This window comes from Crocodylus porosus, unplaced genomic scaffold, assembly GCF_001723895.1.
Source record: "Crocodylus porosus isolate Cpor-Errol unplaced genomic scaffold, CroPor_comp1, whole genome shotgun sequence".
In the NCBI taxonomy this organism is placed as follows: Eukaryota; Metazoa; Chordata; order Crocodylia; family Crocodylidae; genus Crocodylus; species Crocodylus porosus.
This window is the reverse complement of record NW_017728886.1, coordinates 169,387,735-169,406,884: the sequence shown is the minus strand read 5'-3', so window position 1 is coordinate 169,406,884 and position 19,150 is coordinate 169,387,735. Positions and strand designations below refer to the sequence as shown.

Sequence of the window (19,150 nt, the reverse complement as noted above, 5' to 3'; positions counted from 1 at the left end):
CTGACTTCCTGCCCTTTGGGCAGGGGGCTGGACTCGATCTCCTGAGGTCCCTTCCAGCCCTAATGTCTATGAAATCTATGAAATCTATGAAAGACTAAAGGATCTAGGACTGTTCATTCTGGAGAAGAGAAGACTGAGGGTGGACCTGGTGGCCATCTGTAATTATATAAGGGGTGAATATCAGCAACTGGGAGAAAAACTGTTCACTGGGGCACCCCAGGGCAGGACAAGGAGCAATGGCCATAAACTGTTAGAGGATGGTTCCAAGTTGCTTATTTATGGTAAGGGTGACCAGAGGAGGTGGTGCAATCCTCAACCTTGGAAGTCTTCAAGAGGAGAGATGCCTTGCTGGGATCATTTGATCTCAGCAGTGCTCCTGCCAGGGGGAGGGGGGAGAGGAGGGGAGGAGAGGAGGATTTGATGATCTTTTGAGGTGTCATCTAGCCCTTAATTTCTATGATTCAAAGTTATTTATGTGATTAAGTCCTTTTATGATCTATGGATCTAGCCCTTGGACTCTGTGCCAGATGTTCCCCATTTGGAAAGGGAGTAAAAGTAGGGTGTTGTAAGGACAACTACACTAAAGATTGCAAATACTCAAGTATTACAGTAATGAATCACTAGACAAAACAGAGGATTCAATTGTGTTCCCAAGACCCGGCACAGGTTTAAGTGGCTTAAATTAAGCCACATAAACCTGAGCCAGGAGTGGCACATGAAGGTGACCACCACTTTCCAGGAGAAGTGAGTGCAGCCAGAGTTAAGTAAATTAGATTATGGATCTATATAGGATGGTTTGGATAGGGATGGTCCTGCCTCAGGCAGGGGATTAGACTGGATGGCCTATGGAAGTCACTTCCACCCCTACTTTCAGTGCCAGATGGATAAGAACAGAAGAGCCTCAGGTCTGTGGCAAGTGACTGGGGCTTTCCAGTCCTGGGGCTGTGCTGTGAATGCATGCAGGCATTTGCTAAGCTGTTTTAACCCTGACATATCTGCTTAACCCTTTATTAACCAAATATTAGTTTACCTCTGAGGTGAACTAACTTTAGATTGGATACAATATTTATTGGGTGACCTAAGTCCTGCAAATGCTTGCACCCAGGCCATTTAGATTTCCCTAAATGTAATGCCTGTATGCACCCCCAGATAATACAAGACAATTATCACAGGACTCTAAAAATGTGTTTAAAATAATTTGGGTAAACCCTTGTACTACTAAAATTATTGTCGCTATTAACACTGGATCTCAAATGCAAGACTGAAAGAACTATAGGCTAAGTAAAGACATTCAAAAAGCCTGAAGCAGAAGTGAAGCTTTGAACTTTACTCAAAAGGGCCCTCGGTTAAGTCAGGAGTGAACAGAATAGACATTTGCCCTTTTGTGGTGGAGGGCACACAGGTTGCCTACACTAACTGAGGCCAGAAGGTTGGAGGTGCCCCCACATGTCTCCCAGCTGGCCTGCAAATAATACCAAGCCCAGCCAATCAGCCAGCCACCTTGATTGGCCAGCATGGCCTCTCTTCCCAACTCTTCCCCCTGCCAGCAGCTAGCTGCCAGTGGTGGGGATCAGTGGAAACCTCTGCCCTGCCCCCCAACCAAGCCTGAGCCAGCATAGCTGGGGGGGCCCACAGGATGGGGGCCTCCTTTCCCTTCCTTTTTCCCCCCCCCCCAATGCCATTGACAGCTGGCCAGTCATTGAGTGTGGGACTGGGAAAAGGAGCTGTGCTGGCCAGGTTGGCCTAGTGGTGGGTGCGAGGGGAAGAGAGGGGGAGAAAGTCCACACCATGCAGCCCCTCCACCCCCAAGATGTGGTGGCTCAGACTGGGGCCAGGGCCATCTGGGGCCTTTCCTCCCCACCCACCACCCAGCTACCAATGACAGCTGGCACTGCCCCCCAGCCCTGCAAAAGCCCACTCAGCTGAAGCAGACAGTGAATGCAGTTGAGATTAATGCACCCCCTGAAAGGGGCATTATCGGGGAGGGGGCATAAAGCAGCCTGGGATGCTAGGGAACTTTGACTTACCTTGAGTCAATAGGGGATCTGGTACAGAAGCTTGATATACTGGTGTAACCTAAATCACATAAGTCTAATACTATATCTATCCAGATCTCTCTCAGACAGGGTTCCACCATTTTTAAATCAATCAAGGTGACCAAAATTCTGTCCTGTTATTGGCTTAAACCAGCTTTTGGTCATTTATACAGGTTTATGTATAATATCTGTGCCTAGCCATAGTGGATAGCTCACAGCTGACCAATAAACAGATCAATGAGGAACATCACTAGAAAGTGCTGCATATTGGAGCTGTATGCTTGTTGCTGGGCTCTAATGAATAATGGTTCAGTATTAGTCAGCATTAAAGAATAAGGATATGAAATTCACCCTTTACATTGGGTCCCCAAATGATGGTCTCAGTAGTAATTTAATGCCAATACTATAATTGACATTGATGAATATGATTTTCATGTGACCACCAAACCAGGAGGAAGTCGTACATGAGGCATTCTTCAAACAGATAGCAGAAGTTTCCTGGTCACAGGCTCTGGTTCTTATGGGGGACTTCAATCACCCTGATATCTGATGGGAGGACAATACAGCAGTGCAGAGGCAATACAGGAACTTTCTCAAGAATTCTGGGCATGACTTCCACTTTCAAGTGCTAGAGCAGCCAACTAGGGGCCAAGCTCTTCTTGACCGGGCATTCATAAACAGGGAAGAATTGGTGGGGAATGTAGTAGTAGATGGCAACTTGGGCAGCAGCAACCATGAGATGATTGAGTTCAGGATTCTGAACCTCCTTTTTCTTGTGCAGGGACCAGGACTTCCCTGCTGTGATGCCAGACGGACTCGAAGGGAATGCCTCCAGACCTCAGGTTGGGAAGGACCGGGTTAGAGAGTTTCTGGAGGGGCTGGACGTGTTCAAGTCAGTGGGTCCAGATGCTCTCCACCCCAGGGTGTTAAGGGAGCTAGATGGGGTTCTTGCAGGGCCCTTGGCACGGCTTTACAAGCACTTGTGGTGCTCAGGCCAGGTGCCAGATGATTGGAAGATAGTTAACGTGGTCCCCATCTTCAAAAAAGGGAAGAGAGAGGACCCGGGCAACTATGGGCCCGTCAGTCTTACTTCAATCCTTGGGAAACTCTTTGAGAAGATCCTCAAGGAGCACAGCTGTGATGGGCCGGCTTCAGGGATGATGCTTAAGGGCAACCAGCATGGTTTCATTAGGGGCAGGTCATGTCAGACCAACCTGATTGCCTTTTATGATCAGGTCACAAAGGCAAAGGATGCAGGTGTTGCCATGGACGTAGTCTTTCTAGACTTCAGCAAGGCCTTTGACACCATCTCCCATCCCATCCTCTTTAAAAAACTAGGTGACTGTGGCATTGATGCCTACACAGTCAGATGGATTGTACTCAAGGGTTGTACTCAGGGTGGTGGTGGATGGGTCATATTCAACCTGGGGGGAAGTGGGCAGTGGAGTCCCCCAGGGCTCGGTCCTTGGGCCTGCGCTGTTCAATATCTTCATCAGCGATTTGGACAATGGGGTGAAATGCAACCTGTTTAAATTCCAAAATTTGGGGTGAGGTGAGCACGCTAGTAGGGAGGGAAAGATTGCAACAAGACCGGGATAGGTTACAGGAGTGGGCTGACATAAACAGGATGCATTTCAATACTGACAAGTGCAGGGTGCTGCACTTAGGCAGTAGAAACCAGCAGCACACTTATAGAATGGGAAACTCCCTTCTTGAGATCAGGGAGGCAGAAAGGGATCTTGGAGTCATTATTGACTCCAAGATGATCATGGGTTGACAATGCGAGGTCACGGTTGGCGCGGCTAACCGGAACTTGTCGTGCATCCACAGGTGCATCTCAAGTAGAGCCAGGGAGTTGATCCTCCCCCTCTACGCAACGCTGGTCAGGCCACAGCTGGAGTACTGCATCCAGTTCTGTGCGCCCCACTTCAGGGGGGATGTGGACAACATTGAAAGGGTCCAAAGGAGGGCCACCCGCATGATCCGGAGACAACAGGGCAGACCCTACATTGAAAGACTGCGGGACCTAAATCTGTTCAGCCTTCACAAGAGAAGGCTGAGGAGGGACCTGGTGACAGTCTATAAACTCACTAGGGTGACTGACAAGGGTTTGGGGGAGACACTGTTTCCCCTAGCGCCCCCTGGCATGACAAGGAATGGACACGAATTATTGGAGAGTAGATTTAGATTAGACATCTACAAGAACTACTTCATAGTTAGGTTGGCTAGGAGCTGGAACCAACTTCCAAGGGAGGTGATGCTGGCTCCTACCCTGGGGATCTTTAAGATGAGGCTTGAGGCCTACCTGTCTGGACTCATTTGAGTCCAGTTTTTCTCCCGCCCAGGCGGGGGTTCGGAGTTGAAGATCTACAAGGTCCCTTCCGACCCTACTTCTATGATTCTGTGATTCTATGAGGAAAGGAAGAGCAGCAGAGTAAAGACACTGGACTTCAGAAAAGCAAACTTTGACTTGCTCAGGAAACTCCTAGGCAGAATCCCCTGGGAAGCCAGTCTGAGGGGGAGAGGAGTCCAGAAGAGCTGTCTGACTTTAAAGAAGCCTTATTGAGAGTGCAGGAACAAACCATCCTGATCTGCAGGAAGACAAGCAAGTATAGCAGAAAACCAGCTTGACTTAGCAGGGAACCCTTCAGTAAACCAAATCACAAAAAGGAAGCTTACAAGAAATGGAAACTTGGATAAACAACTAGGGAGGAGTATTAGAGTATTGGTCCAGCATGCAGGGATTGAGCTAGGAAGGCCAAAGTGCAACTTGAGTTGCAGCTAGCAAGAGATGTGAAGAGTAAGAAGGGTTTCTGCTAGTATATCAGTAACAAGAGGAAGATCAAGGAAAGTGTGGGTCCCTTACTAAATGGGTGAGGCAACCTAGTGACAGAGGATGAAGAAAAGGATTCATCAAGGGCAAGTCAAACCCAATCAACCTGATAATCTTCTATGATGAATGACTGGCTCTGTGGATGTGGAGAGACAATGGATGTAATACCACCATTATAAAAATAGGAATGGATGTGAAAAGTCAGACCTTCTAAAAACCTAACAGTGGACCCTCATTTTATAGTGTGGAGTTGTAGGATTTTTTAAGTGTTACTAGAGTTCGCACATATAATTTTTTCATCAAAATATCCACCAAACAGTTGGATAGCTGAAAGAGCTATTCAAAGTGAAAAGATATATATTTCAAAGGAAGGAAAGCACGTCAATAAAGAGCCATACCTATCCCTGTTGGATTTCAGAAATGCATCAGTGGGAGAACAGATGCTAGTGGAAATACAAACAAAGACTTTAAATTCCCATAGTCCTCAGTTACTTGGACCTAAGAAAATACGAGATTTATAAATATAACTGGAAGAAAAACAAGCGATGAAAAGATTGTATTCTTTCAGGCATACAAATTTCATGTTTCCTACAAGGATGGACAAGTCAGACCAACTAAGAATGGATGGCAACAGCTTAAAACATCATCAAGAGTTTTTATAGTCTCTCTGATCCTACAAAAGTTGAAAATACTACATGTTGAAAGTACTATTAGAAGTATTAAGGTAGTTGTTAATATTTTCTTGTAATACCTGTTTCAGATGCTTGTTGATGCAGGTCATAAAGATGAAAACTCAATCCTTCAAGGAATGGATTAGTGAGAAAACAAAATTGCTGACTGCCAGGAGAAAAACTGCAGACATCCATACCACCAAGGTCACCAACTTAAAAATTATTATAGACAACAGCTTTGCCAGGGATGAAGCTGTGATATAATCATTTGGAGTGCATAGTGTTAGGAACTATTAAATGTCTGTCAGGTAGGAAAGTAAAATTAACCATAATTGATGTGGTGACTCTGAGACACATTTAGGATCTAATTGCCAATATATGTTAGACTAAGGGTGTGCCCACACTTTATGCATGCCTAAACTTAATGTGCATTTGCCTAAAGCACATTAAGGTGATTTAGGCATGTGTCTACACATGCACATGCTAAGATGCATTAGCACGCTGTGTGTGCTGACTTGGAAATAAAGTTAGCCCCAAAACAGTTAACATATACAGCATTAAGAGCTTCTACACACTTGTTAAAGTGTTTTAGCTTTTTGTGCCTAAATCTGATACCTGCCCTAAAAGTGTTTTCCTAGAAGATATAAAAATTTAAAGGTAAGAATGTAAGAAAAGGTAACAAGTTACTAGTGTGAGAGTGGTTATGATAAATAAATATGCCCAAACTGAAAATGCTTATTAACAACCACATTTCTAGTTAAGAAAGCCTCATGTCTTCCTCCTTGCTATGCTACATTCTTCAAGGGCTTATTAAACATAAAAAGATAAAAATAGGAATCAGTGGAAGAATAGGGCACAGCTCAGGGGAAACAGAGTTTTAAAACAGAGAGGAGTAAACCACAACATTAAAATGTACATTCAATTTCATAAATTAAAGTCATCTCAAATTCCTGACCTGTCAAAATCTAGGGTTTAGATTAAGGCAGGGGTGGGCAATTATTTCAGCTGAAGGGCCACTTAATGATTTCTGGTGAGCTGTCAAGGACCACAAGGGTAGCCCCACCCCTTGACAGGTGTCCTGCCCCCAACTGCTGTCTTGGGACCAGAAATCTCACCCCTAACCCTTGCCACCAGAAGTCCCCCTTTGCCCCAAGGAGTTCTTCTTTTGGGAAGGGAGGTATGCCTTCCAGGAACCAGAAAAGAAACAAATCTTATACTAAAAATAAAATATCTACTTTAACATATTTTAATTTTATTTCAAAAATCATTTTTGTCCAGATTTCAGTGTGTTTGCATAGTGCATATAGAAGTGATTGCATAATAGCTCAGAAAAAGTCTTACTCCTGTATGTTGTGTGGGTCAGGGTGGGTGTGGGGTGTGAGTGTGGGGGATAGGTGGGGTAGGCAAGTGTGGCGTCTGTGAAAGGATGTGGGGTGTTTGTGGGGGTGTGCATGGATGGATGTGGGGTTTGTAGGAGGTAGGCGTAAGGTGTGTATGAGGTTTGTGGGTGGGTTTGGGCCCCACTACCATATGCTACTTCCCTCACGTGAACCAGTAGCAGCAGAAGGTGGTAGGTCTTAAGGCGCTTCTGGCCTGCAACAGGCAGAGCCCCCCGGCAGTGCACAGCTCCAGCTGAATCCTGGCAACTGCACATGGAGGCATGGAGCTAGCCTGGCTGAGCCCACTGAACCAGACCAGGCCAGCTCCCCGCGGTGGGATTTCAGCACTCCACTGGGGAGCCACACGGGGAGGCACAGAGACCAACTGGCCTGATGGTTTGTGAATCATGAGCTGTGGGGAGTCACACGCCATCATGCCAGGTGGTCTCCATGCCACAAAATGCAGCTCCCTGCTTGAGTGCTGGAAGTCCCATGTGGAAGCACAGAGGCAGCTCAGCCTACAGTGCTAGGAGCCCCACATGCTGGCACAGAGCCAGCCGAGTTTGGTTTGAAGGTGTGTGCCAGCAAGCCATGCAGGACCAGGCCGGGCTATGCTGGACCCATGCCGCTACATCCAGCTCCCAGGATTCAGCTATAGCCATGTGCCACTGGGGGGCTCTGCCTGTAGAGGGCCAGGAGCACAGTGAGGGCCCACTGCCTGCTGCACCACCAGTGGTGAGGGCTGTGCACTGTGGCAGGGGGCCCCACATCCACCCACAAACCTTACACCCAGCCCTCTCTGCAAGCAGGAGCTCCCCTCCCCACTCACCACCTGTCCAGTCACGTGCCAGTGCACTCAGTGCCTCCGCATGGGGCTCCCACAGGAACCAGGAGCCCCACAGAGATGGAAACACAGTGCCTGCCTGGTCCAGTGATGTGCAATCTCTGGAAGCTCACTTCGCACCTGCTTCTAGAAGGGCAACTATGGGTTGGTAATAATACATTTTTTGTGGGGGTCCCATGGCCAGGATAGAATGGCCTGTATTTTGCCTGCCCTGGATTATGACCCGACTCTCTCTCTCTCTCTCTCTCTCTGCATTATGCATAGATATTTAGTACTTTATTAATATTCATTCAGTAGAATTTAAACTGTCACTTCTCCTCACACTCTACTTCAGCCCACACAAAATACCATAAAACCGTAATATATGATGCGGCTTATATGTGATGCTCATTCTAGAAACTAGTTTTAAAAAATGTTCCCTGATGCTTTTCACATATATTTCAGAGTCCATTCAAGTTATTCTCCTTTGAAGTGTCAAACTGCTGGTTTAAGGAGTGTTAGGTGCAATTCCTTTGTAAATAATGTATAACAACATAATACAGCCTGATATAATATCTAATTTAAGTAGACATTTGCCTTGTTGGTGATCAAGTACACCATCATACATTGCCTTGGTTTTCTTTTTAAACCTACTTCAAATCAGTGAAAATTAATTGTTCAGCCCCATTTGCACTGGTAAAGATGTTTTCCTGAAAATGCTATGAGGAAAGGTTCTTTTGAAGTAACAAGTAACTGGAAGGCTTCCTTTGTGGCTTTCTGACCCTACAAGGCCTTTCAACCTCTGCCCCTATATAACGAAATATGTCATGATCTACATGCAGAAATGATATAGGATCTGATCCTGAGTCTGTTCCTTATGTAGAATTCTTTTTCACATAAAATTTAAAATGATCTCATTACCTAGTCTTCATATCTTGAACTGAAATATTTCCAGTCTAAATCTGTAGTCACTCTATATATGAAGGTCAGGGAGAATTGTATGTACAGAACAGTCAAATGATCAGGTCTTGTAACCATCATTGAAAATGAATGTCTATTTAGAGTGTTTTTGCAGGGGTATGTATGACTACCTGGACAAAACCATGACATTTAATTTTTTTATCAAAACGTATACAGCTCATTTAAAAGTGGGTTCAGTTCCAGATTCCTGTCCCAGAGAATGGTAGAGAATCTTGATTAGATTTGCAAACCAGCTTCCTCTAAATGGGCACAGAGCACAATGAATTGCTTTATAATTAATCTGGAACTCTGAGAAAACTTTCTGCAGCTGCATCATGATTTCCATTATAGAACGCAAGTATACAACCTTATTGATCATGGTGAGTCACCCTCAGTAACAAGGTCAGCACAAGGTCTACATACATTTTAAGCACTTGAAATCATGTTTAAATATACCAAAGGGGAGCACAGTCATCTTGCATATGTATGAATGCTATTGAAAGATACAACCTGAGGAACCTACTTACAGTGATTTGAATTGTTGGAAATTATAACAACATAAATACTTCCAAAACCAGATCAAATCTGCACTTTCACCCTTATCCCCAGATCACTAGTGTGCCTACTCCAAAGTTCAAAAATATTCTAGTAAATTAGTAAATCAATATTTCACAATTTCAAAGTCACTGTGAACTTTAAAAGTGAAGGACAGATTCAGTTTTATATGATTTTGTGATCATTCATGGATTTTTTTCATCAGCTGAATTGGAATTAGGGACCACATAGAAAAAAATAGAATGGTTGCTGTTGTGTTAGGAAGGAAATATTCCTAATTTTTCTCTAAAATTGGACTATTAACAAATTTCAAATATGCAAACCCTTAGAAATAAATGTGGAGGACAGCCACATAGCAGGATAATTTAGGACGGTAGAGAAGGCTGAAGGGAAAGTGCTGATAGATGGAATTTCTAACAGCATTAGTACCCATAATGGGTGAAAATGACCACTATAGCCTTACTGAACTTAATAGGAACCTTCAATGAGGTTAGGATTTCTCAGGTCTGCATCTGGTAGAACCACGTGGCTATAGAACAGGGGTAGGCAATGTTTTTTGGCCAGAGTGCCAAAAAAACCACATTGTCTACCTTGGAAGGTGCCAGAGTGCCGGCAGGCCAGAAAACCAAAATGAGAGCAGGGTGTACATGGCAGGATGCACAGCATATTAATAATCATAAATGTTGCCTTTTTAATGGTAAATACCAGATTTTCTAAATAGTGTAAACCTGGTGACAAAACTTGGTGACATATAAATAAAACTTCAGTGCGCTGCCACTCCGGGTCACCCACGCTGCACTCCCGACCCTGCTGCCCTCCCCTGGGCCCTCCAGAGCACAGCACGTGCGACCCAGAGTGGCAGTGTAAAGAGGGGCTGCACAGGGAAGCTTCCTGTCATGGCAAGCTCCACACTGCCCTGATCACACTTCCCCTGTGTGCATGGGGGCAGTGCAGGCAGCAGCACAGGGATGTGCCCCTCACTGCTGCCCCCACATGCAGGGTAAGTGTGGCCAGGGCAGTAGGAACCTCAGAGCAGCAGACATCTTTCATGTGCATCCCCACTGTGCCCTGCCATGTCAGGTTCCACACACTACTCTGCAGAGTTGGTAGGGGAGGGCAGCATGGTGGGGAGCACTGCCAGCACCTGCTGCCTGCCCAGGGCTGTGGCTGGGGCTGGGGAAGGGATCAAGGACAGGGGGGACAGCAGCTGTTTACAGCCTCCTGGCTGCAGCCTGCCCAGGTTCTGGGTAGCTGCTACCAGCCATAGATCCTCTGCTGCTTGCAACAGGGCTTACATCCTCCCATCTGCCTGCTGAGAGCAACCCAGGCCCTATAGTTATCAGCAGCTACCCAGAACCTGGGCAGGCTGCAGGTGGGAGGCTGCAAACAGCTTCTGCCTCCCTGCCCTGGTCATCTCATAGCCCTGGACTCTGGGAAGTCAGCAGATGTCGGCACTGCACCTGTCAGTCGGGGTGGGGAGGCAGCAGCTGTTTGCAGCCTTCTGACTGCAGCCAGCTCAGGCTCTGGGGTAGCTGCTGCCAGCCATGGTACTTGCAGCATGGCTTGCAGTCTCTCATCTGCCTGCTGGGAGCAGCCTGGGCTCCGTGGCTGACAGCAGCTGCCTAGAACCCAAGCTGGCAGTTGCGTGCCGAGCAAAATGACCTCATGTGCCCTGCTATAGAACAAGTCAACCATCAATCAGTGACCCAAATAGTTCAGCATTAGTCCAGAGACTAATTAGCACCAGCTTTAGAAAGCCAACTTGCTATGTGAGGCAGGAATACTATTCCACTCTTTGCTCTCTATCTTTCAAACTAGAAGTAGAATAATGATGTTTGGGTGGCTCTAAGGACGGGTTAATTATCACTGATGACTAGTAGTGCGATTTCTTCCACCCAGTGCCACGTGGTTGAGGTTCTGGTTCTGGTCCAAGGGAAAAACTCTCACAGAACAGTGCAACGTGGTTGAGGGCACTGCTACCAAGTAAGTTTATGGTCTACACATCACCTGAGTTTTAATCAAAGTTATATACATTGGTTGGGTGGAGAGAATTATCTGTGGAACTGCTGTAAGATTATTTTGCCAATATGAGCTATGTACTGGTTTCAGTGTAACACAATGCTGCAGAAGTTCTCTCGGAGGTGGGATAATATAATTGTTAAATAAAGATGTTTAACAGCTTGCTAACATGTCCTGATATGGTAAGGTTTTCTAACTGAGGTAATCCTAAAATAATGTATATATATGAATCAGGTGTGCAGCCATAGCAGTATTAAGATTTGGATGAAGAACAGAGCATGTGTGGGATAGTCAAATACAGTGGAATCTTGAAAGAGTATTTCAAAGAAACAGAGAAAGAGAGAAAGGCATAAACAGACCTAGGGTAAAGTCAGGGATTCATGAGTTTATAATCATCTTAAAATACTATGCCTTTAGGAAGCTAATAAGCTGGCTACAGAGTGGCCATGTCTCCATGAGATTCTGGCTGCACAGTTGTTACTGAGAAGGCATTTAGTAGTTGCATACACAAGCATGCAAGTACTAAATGACTGTGCAGTAAATGAAGTTACTGGACAGTAGTGTATCTGAATGGCTGTTAAGTGATGCCAACTGTACAGAAGCTCATGACTACTGTGCAGTAGCATCGCATCACACTTTATACCACACAACACTAGTTCACAGTAGTAACAAGCTACTGTGCAGTCATTGTCCCATGTAGATGTGGCCAGTGTGCCCTCACCCCCTCCCTCCACCTCTCACACAATTAAAATGCCCAAAACTCAGCTGCCCCTTTGAAAATGAAACTTCTTGCAAACAATTTATATTCACTTTTAAAAATCTATTGTATTAGAATATTATTCTTGCACTTATTCTTAGAGTCCTGAAAAACATCAATGAGGAAAATCCAAACTACATGGAACTTTCTTCAAAATAGGGGACCCTATTCTCCATTCCTCTGGCCTTGTACATCATGACAAAATTGATTTAAATATGCCATCGTTCTGATATAATAATGTTTTATACCTAGTTGGCATAAGAATCAAGCAATTAATTTCTTTTCCCCTACTACTGAACATAAAAACTTGCTGTTTGACCTTTACACTAATGAGGCTAAATAAAAACACAGATGTTTTCTACTAACTGATGGAAAGTAATAATGTGCTATCTTAAGCCATTACTTTGCAGAATGAGAGGCCTGGGCAAGGATTATTTCAGCTGAGTAAGAAACTGCAGCTTAAAAATATCTCCTCCCTGTCTAAATTCTTGTCTACACTAAGAAATTGACTCATTTTAGAAAACAGTTACCAGCAACAGGTACCTTGAAAAGTAATGCCTGAGATAGTTCAGGTGCTAACAGACTGAGCAGAATTGTTATTTCACACAATTAAAAAAATAGTTCTTGAGATATGATCCACTGCAGACAAATATGTTCAAGAGTAGGTCATTTCCTAGTTTAAAGGGGCCTGGAGAAATAAAATGAAACAGCTTCTTTCAATCCTTTCAAATCACACAGGTTATGATCAACAAGTAGGCAACTTTCGATCCCTCTGGATCATGGTGTATACATGAGAGGTCACCAGGACTTTTGATGTTCATACCTAGACAAGAATATGGAGGAATAGCAGCTGCTCAGACCTTCCATCTCCCCTTTAGACCACTGAGATAAGATCCAAAGGCCAGACCAAATCTGGCTGTAGTTATATGATGGTTGTAGTTATATATGCATCCAGAAATTGAACCTGGCTCTACTGCATGGCATAACAAAGATTCTACCACTGAACCACAACAGCAGTACAGGCTATAGTTGGACATGTGCAAAAAAAAAAAAAATACACATAAGTTGTCCCACATGACCTTTTCTGGCCAACCTGATTTAAGCTCAAAATATTATAGTGAAGAACACCCTCAGGAATCTAAAACTAGAATATTAAGGGTGAGGACAAGTATCCACTGCACCCAGTATAGGTTTATGTGTTCACCATTGCTGGGAGCAGCATGGATAGCCAGAAGAAAGCAACTTATGAGGGGAGGGGCTGACAGATCCACAGAGGGGTCTAGCAGGACCAAGGGGAAGGTTGGCAGGTCTGGGCGGTGGGCTGCTGAGATAAAAATAGCTCAATCAGAATTAGGAACACCATAACCCCAGGGCTAGAACAAGTGGCTGGGCTGTGAACATGAGCAGGTGTATGCTAGGCCAAGTTAACTCTTCATATTTGGGTTAACCCTCTATCATTCCAAAGTTAATTCACTTCCTGAAATGAACTTAGATCAGGTATACCATTTCTGGGTAGTTAAAGCCCTGTGAGTGCCATTTAGACTGGACATTTTGGTCAACCTAACCTTGGTGTTTGTACATACCCAAAATGTACTATTTCATCCATTTCAATTAAACAGTGAAATTTGATGCATTTGCAAATTAGGAAGAGGTCTATAGCTTCACAGAGCCCAATCTTCTAATAAATTTAAATAGAAAACTTTAAAAATAATATTAATAGGATAGACAAAATTACAGGTATTGAAACTCTTCAAATATGTCAATGTCTCAAGTCTCTTACATTTAAATAAACAATTTATATTCTATTATCACAAATATTTGATTATAAAACATGTAAAAGATGACAGGCATTCCATTTTCAGAGGCCAAAATCTGACATTTCAAAAGTAAAATCACTTATTAGATTACGCATAGAGGTCTACCTAACTCAAGGAGGTGGATGGTTGATTTCACAGAGAGACCGAGGGGTTGGCTACCACATTCATGAGTTGATTGTGGCACGCTCTCCCCTTTACCTCTGATTGGCCAAGGAGCCCCAGTGTCCCTTCCCGTTTACACTGATTGGCTGTGAGGGCTGTCCATCATGGAGGCCCACACCTCATTTCTGATTGATAGAGAGGGGCAAGGCTCTGGGGAGGCAGCATTTTTTTTCAATAAGTTTTTTCTCTCTTTTTTGCAGATTTTGCAGGCAATGCTGGATTTCACGATTTCTGTGAAATCCTCAAAATCACAATTTCTGTGGGTCTCAAATTATACATATAATTTAATTAATTCACATTTTGCCTAGCCACATAATTAATAAAAATCAAAAACTGGTGGTCAAACCTGATTTCACAGCAAATATTTGATTTTATATTCAGTAATTCAAAACTGTTCTCCTAGGGTGCCTGTAGATGTGTATTACATGATTATAGAACATAGGAACATGTCAGACCAACCTGATTGCCTTTTATGATCAGGTCACAAAGGCAATGGATGCAGATGTTACTGTGGATGTAGTCTTTCTAGACTTCAGCAAGGCCTTTGACACCGTCTCCCACCCCATCCTCGTTAAAAAACTAGGTGACCGTGGCATTGATGCCTACACACTCAGATGGACTGCAGATTGGCTCAAGGGTCATACTCAGAGGGTGGTGGTGGACGGCTCATACTCAATCTGGGGGGAAGTGGGCAGCGGAGTCCCCCAAGGCTTGGTCCTTGGACCTGCGCTGTTCAATTTCTTCATCAGCGATTTGGATGATGGGGTGCAATGCAACCTGTTTAAATTTGCTGATGATACCAAAATTTGGGGTGAGGTGAGCATGCTAGTAGGGAGGGAAAGATTGCAGTAAGATCTGGATAGGTTACAGGGCTGGGCTAACATATACAGGATGCGTTTCAATACTGACAAGTGCAGGGTGCTGCACTTAGGCAGTAGAAACCAGCAGCACACTTACAGAATGGGAAACTCCCTTCTTGAGATCAGGGAGGCAGAAAGGGATCTTGGAGTCATTATTGACTCCAAGATGAACATGGGCTGACAATGTGTGGTCACAGTTGGCAGGGCTAACCGGACCTTGTCGTGCATCTACAGGTGCATCTCAAGTAGAGCCAGGGAGGTGATCCTCCCCCTCTATGCGACACTGGTCAGGCCACAGCTGGAGTACTGTATCCAGTTCTGTGTGCCCCATTTCAAAAGGGATGTGCACAACATGTAGAGGGTCCAGAGGAGGGCCACTTGCTTGATCGGGGAACAACAGGGCAGACCCTACAATGAAAGACTGCGGGACCTAAACCTGTTCAGCCTTCACAAGAGAAGGCTGAGGAGGGACCTGGTGACCATCTAGAAACTCACTGGGGGGGGACCAGAAGGGTTTGGGGGAGACACTGTTTCCCCTAGCGCCCCCTGGCATAACAAGGAATAATGGACACAAAATATTGGAGAGTAGGTTTAGATTAGACATCCACAAGAACTACTTCACAGTTAGGTTGGCTAGGAGCTGGAACCAACTTCCAAGAAAAGTGGTGCTGGGTCCTAGCCTGGGGGTCTTTAAGAGGAGGTTGGATGTACACCTTACTGGGGTCGTTTGACCCCAGTACTCCTTCCTGCCATGGAACTTGATTATCTGCTCAGGTCCCTTCTGACCCTAGAAACTATGAAGCTATGAAATAACATGAAATGTATGACAATAGGATTCTGTTTGTAGCAGTATGCCAAAAAATAATGAGTAACATCCCCAAGAGACTGCTGAGGTTCAGACTGCTCTCAGTGTCATGTGTATTCAGCATGCTGAGCATCAAAATAGCTGTGGGGGGCTCTTTAACTAAAGCTTCGGTTAAAGCGCTTCTACAGCCATTTTGAAGTGCAGGGACACTGAATAAATGAGAAGCTGAGGATACTGGAGCATGCAAATTTCACTCTAGTTAACATGCTCCAGCAGACTTGATTAATTGAGTTTGCTCCTATGTTTTGTAATCACATAATACCTTTACTTTAATAGATATAGGACAAACTGTGCACTAACAATTTAGAATGCCAAATATTCCACCACAGAAGAGTAAAAAAAACCAGAAAGTTCTAGTAGTACTAAATTATTAATCAATTGCTGTCAGGATTGTTCTATAAAATTTCCTTACTAGTATTTTATCCAGTGCAAATTTAAAGTGTCTCAATTGATGGGGAAGATTTTCCTGATGTTCAGCCTGATTTTTCTTTTCTTAACCTCATTCATTTAGGGTATGGACAGGCATTCTTCTGTAATGCTAAAAAGTATCTCATGTAGTGCTATGAGAGCATATAGGTATTTCAGCTCCCTGGCTGCTACAAAGTCGCTTGAAAGACCAGCTCTTCCAAGCTCTCCATCACAGTGGCTGGGGTCCCCTCCACCTCCGCCCCCAGGACAGCCTGTGACTGGCAGCTTTCCCTCGCCAAAGAAAGGGGGCATGCTGTCAATGATTAGCTGGCCACTTCTAGAGATCATCAGCTGCCAAAGCCAGCCCTTCTCCATCTGCTCTTCTTACCTCTGCCATCCCTGGTTGTACTGGTGCCACTGCCATCTTGCCAGGCCACTAGCAGCAGTGATGGAAATTCCCTTTCTTTAATCCTAATCCTTCTTCCTATATTCCTCCCCGCCTTGTTTCACCTAACAGCTGATCAGTAGCTGCAAGCAGCTGCACAGCTGCCATGGCCAAGACAACGGCAGCTCTGCTGAATGCGGCAGCGATGACAGAGTTACGGCTGCCCGGCTTTGCTGATCAGCAGCAGCTCCTGCTACAGCTACCTCTGTACAAGGCTCTTAAAGTGGCAATATTGTTAATAAGGTTCCAGTTGCTTGCTTCTGGGCAAGCAGGCAGGGAGCCACACTCTCTCCCCACTTGGAGTCAGCCATTGGGGGCAGGGAGTGAGTGAAATGTTGTAGGTCCTAGAGACCCCTGTAGTGCTACATATAGGTGTTATACATAGCACTACAGACCCAAGAAGCTCCTGTTTGAAAAGCACCATTTCATAGTGCTTTTGCCATCTTCGTAGCACCACAAACAGCAAAAGTGACAGACTGTACAGCCACTTTTTGTAACATTAAAAGGTGCAATTAGCACAATAATGTAATGCATGCCCATTGCCTTAGTCATAGTTTTTCATTTCCAAAACATTCTAAACAATTATAAATAGTTACATTTCAATTTATGGGAATTATAGAGGCTTATTTCCTTAAAGCTCTCCTTGTAAATCATTCCCTCCAGTTTTATCATTTTTATTTCCTAAATACCCTGTGTATTTTTAACATCATTTGCTATTGCAGTTCCTATAACTGAATTCAGGATTCCAGACGCAAACCATGGAAAGGAGGCACTTCAATGTTTTTTTTAACATAATGTGAGGCCTTTGCATGCAAAACTCAGCATCATATCCAGTTTTAATCTCACCAAAACCATGACTTAAACTCATGTCTAATTTGCTGTTCTTAATCATTTCTAGGTGTCTTGAGTGGTCAGTGTTTCCCCAAATTACCCTATGTTGTTTAAATCTCTTCATGTTGGGCTATTTTATATATTTCTTAGGAAAGATTCTTAGGGGGAGGTTTCTTAGGAGGATTTATCATCACTTCTCCTGACCCTCACCTCGCAAGACTGTGTCACTGTGTGTTATAACTCAAGATGGGTCGAATTCTAGCAGCATTAAAAGGAGAGGTGGAGAGCTCACAGAAGCAATTACACCAGGCATCCCCTTCCTTGGCTCCCTCAACCCCACACTTGAGTCTTGAAGTTTCCAACTCTTTATAATAGAGCTGGCAACTGTCCTTTTTCCTGTACATCAACTCAGACAACAGACCTGAGCTATCTTTAAAGAATCCGTCCCTGTTGATGGGTATTTTATTCTGCCCCCATCACCCCTAAGCTGCTAACAGAGCACTTAGAATACTAATACCCATTCCTCCTTTGTTTCTGATGAGCTTCTTTCTGCCTCCCTTTCCCAACATTAGCCATCCCACTATCACCATGATCCGGAGCCTACAAGATATTGTTTGGAATATAGCTTTTCCTATATCTAGGAAAGCAGGAATGGGAAACCTTAAATCCTACTTTTTCTAAAATGATTACCCAATATGGGTCTAACTATCCATAAGAATCACAATTCACAAATGAATAATATTTCTTTGCCTTGTACCATACGTTCATATTCCTGTCCCATTTCATAGTCTTGATTATTCCAAGGCTTCAGGAAGGAAGCTATCAAAAAAGAGCAATTCTACATGAAGTCTGGAATAATTTATGCTGCTACAGCAATATACTGGCATTGATCTTTTTTTTCAGAAATGTAACTCAAATCAATGGAAAAGGAGTGAAAATAAAACATGCTTCCTGAAACTGTTTTTCAGTTGAGGAATTTTTAGATGGAATAAGATGTGCCCTATGCTAAGAACTTCTTTCTCAACCTAAACACACCTCACTTTTAAAATACATGAGGCATAAGATCTGGAGTTAAGATTCCCCTTCCCTTCCCAAGGACTTTGGTTGAGAGGGGAAAGGGAAGAAGAGCAGTGATGTGGTAGAAACTCACAGATCCGCAGTTACTAAGATACGCATTTAATTCATCTTCTGTAGATAAGCACACCTGGTAAAACTTCACACAAGCAGTATAGTTCTTTTCATTTATTATTATTTATAGCAAAAAAAGGGGGGGGGGGGCAATGTGTGACCACTTTCTGAAGAATTCCTCACAGCTGTCAATCAATGGATCTGTTGCTATAAGAGTCCTCTAAGTATACCTTCTCCTATAAAAGACAATATCTAGGATTTAAGAAACATTGAACTACATGTGTTTTGTGTTATCTGCTAGATTTGCTTCAGAGAAATAAAGCTGTGTCTAGAAGCCGATGAGATAATATTGTAGTCAGCGTACAAATAGTTGTATTACGTTTTGTGATACTCCTGGAAGGAGAAAGCAAGCAGAATTTGGGCCTCGGTGATTTTTGCTGCTGTTCCTAAAAAAAATATTGCTACACCTACACCATTTAATTCTAAAACAATAGTAGCATAATTGACTAAAGTATATAAATAACTACTACTCTTCAGACCAGGCTACATTAAAATATGAGTCATTGCTCCATTCATAGGAGGCTATAGAATTCCATCAAAT

The 19,150-nt window shown here is 44.0% G+C and overlaps 1 protein-coding gene across 6 annotated transcripts in view; it reads right to left on the bottom strand.

The window, feature by feature from the left end:
• The window catches only part of NETO1 (neuropilin and tolloid like 1), a 99,223-nt gene that overhangs the window by 60,104 nt on the left and 19,969 nt on the right, over positions 1 to 19,150 (bottom strand). The gene's annotated exons all lie outside the window — the stretch shown is intronic.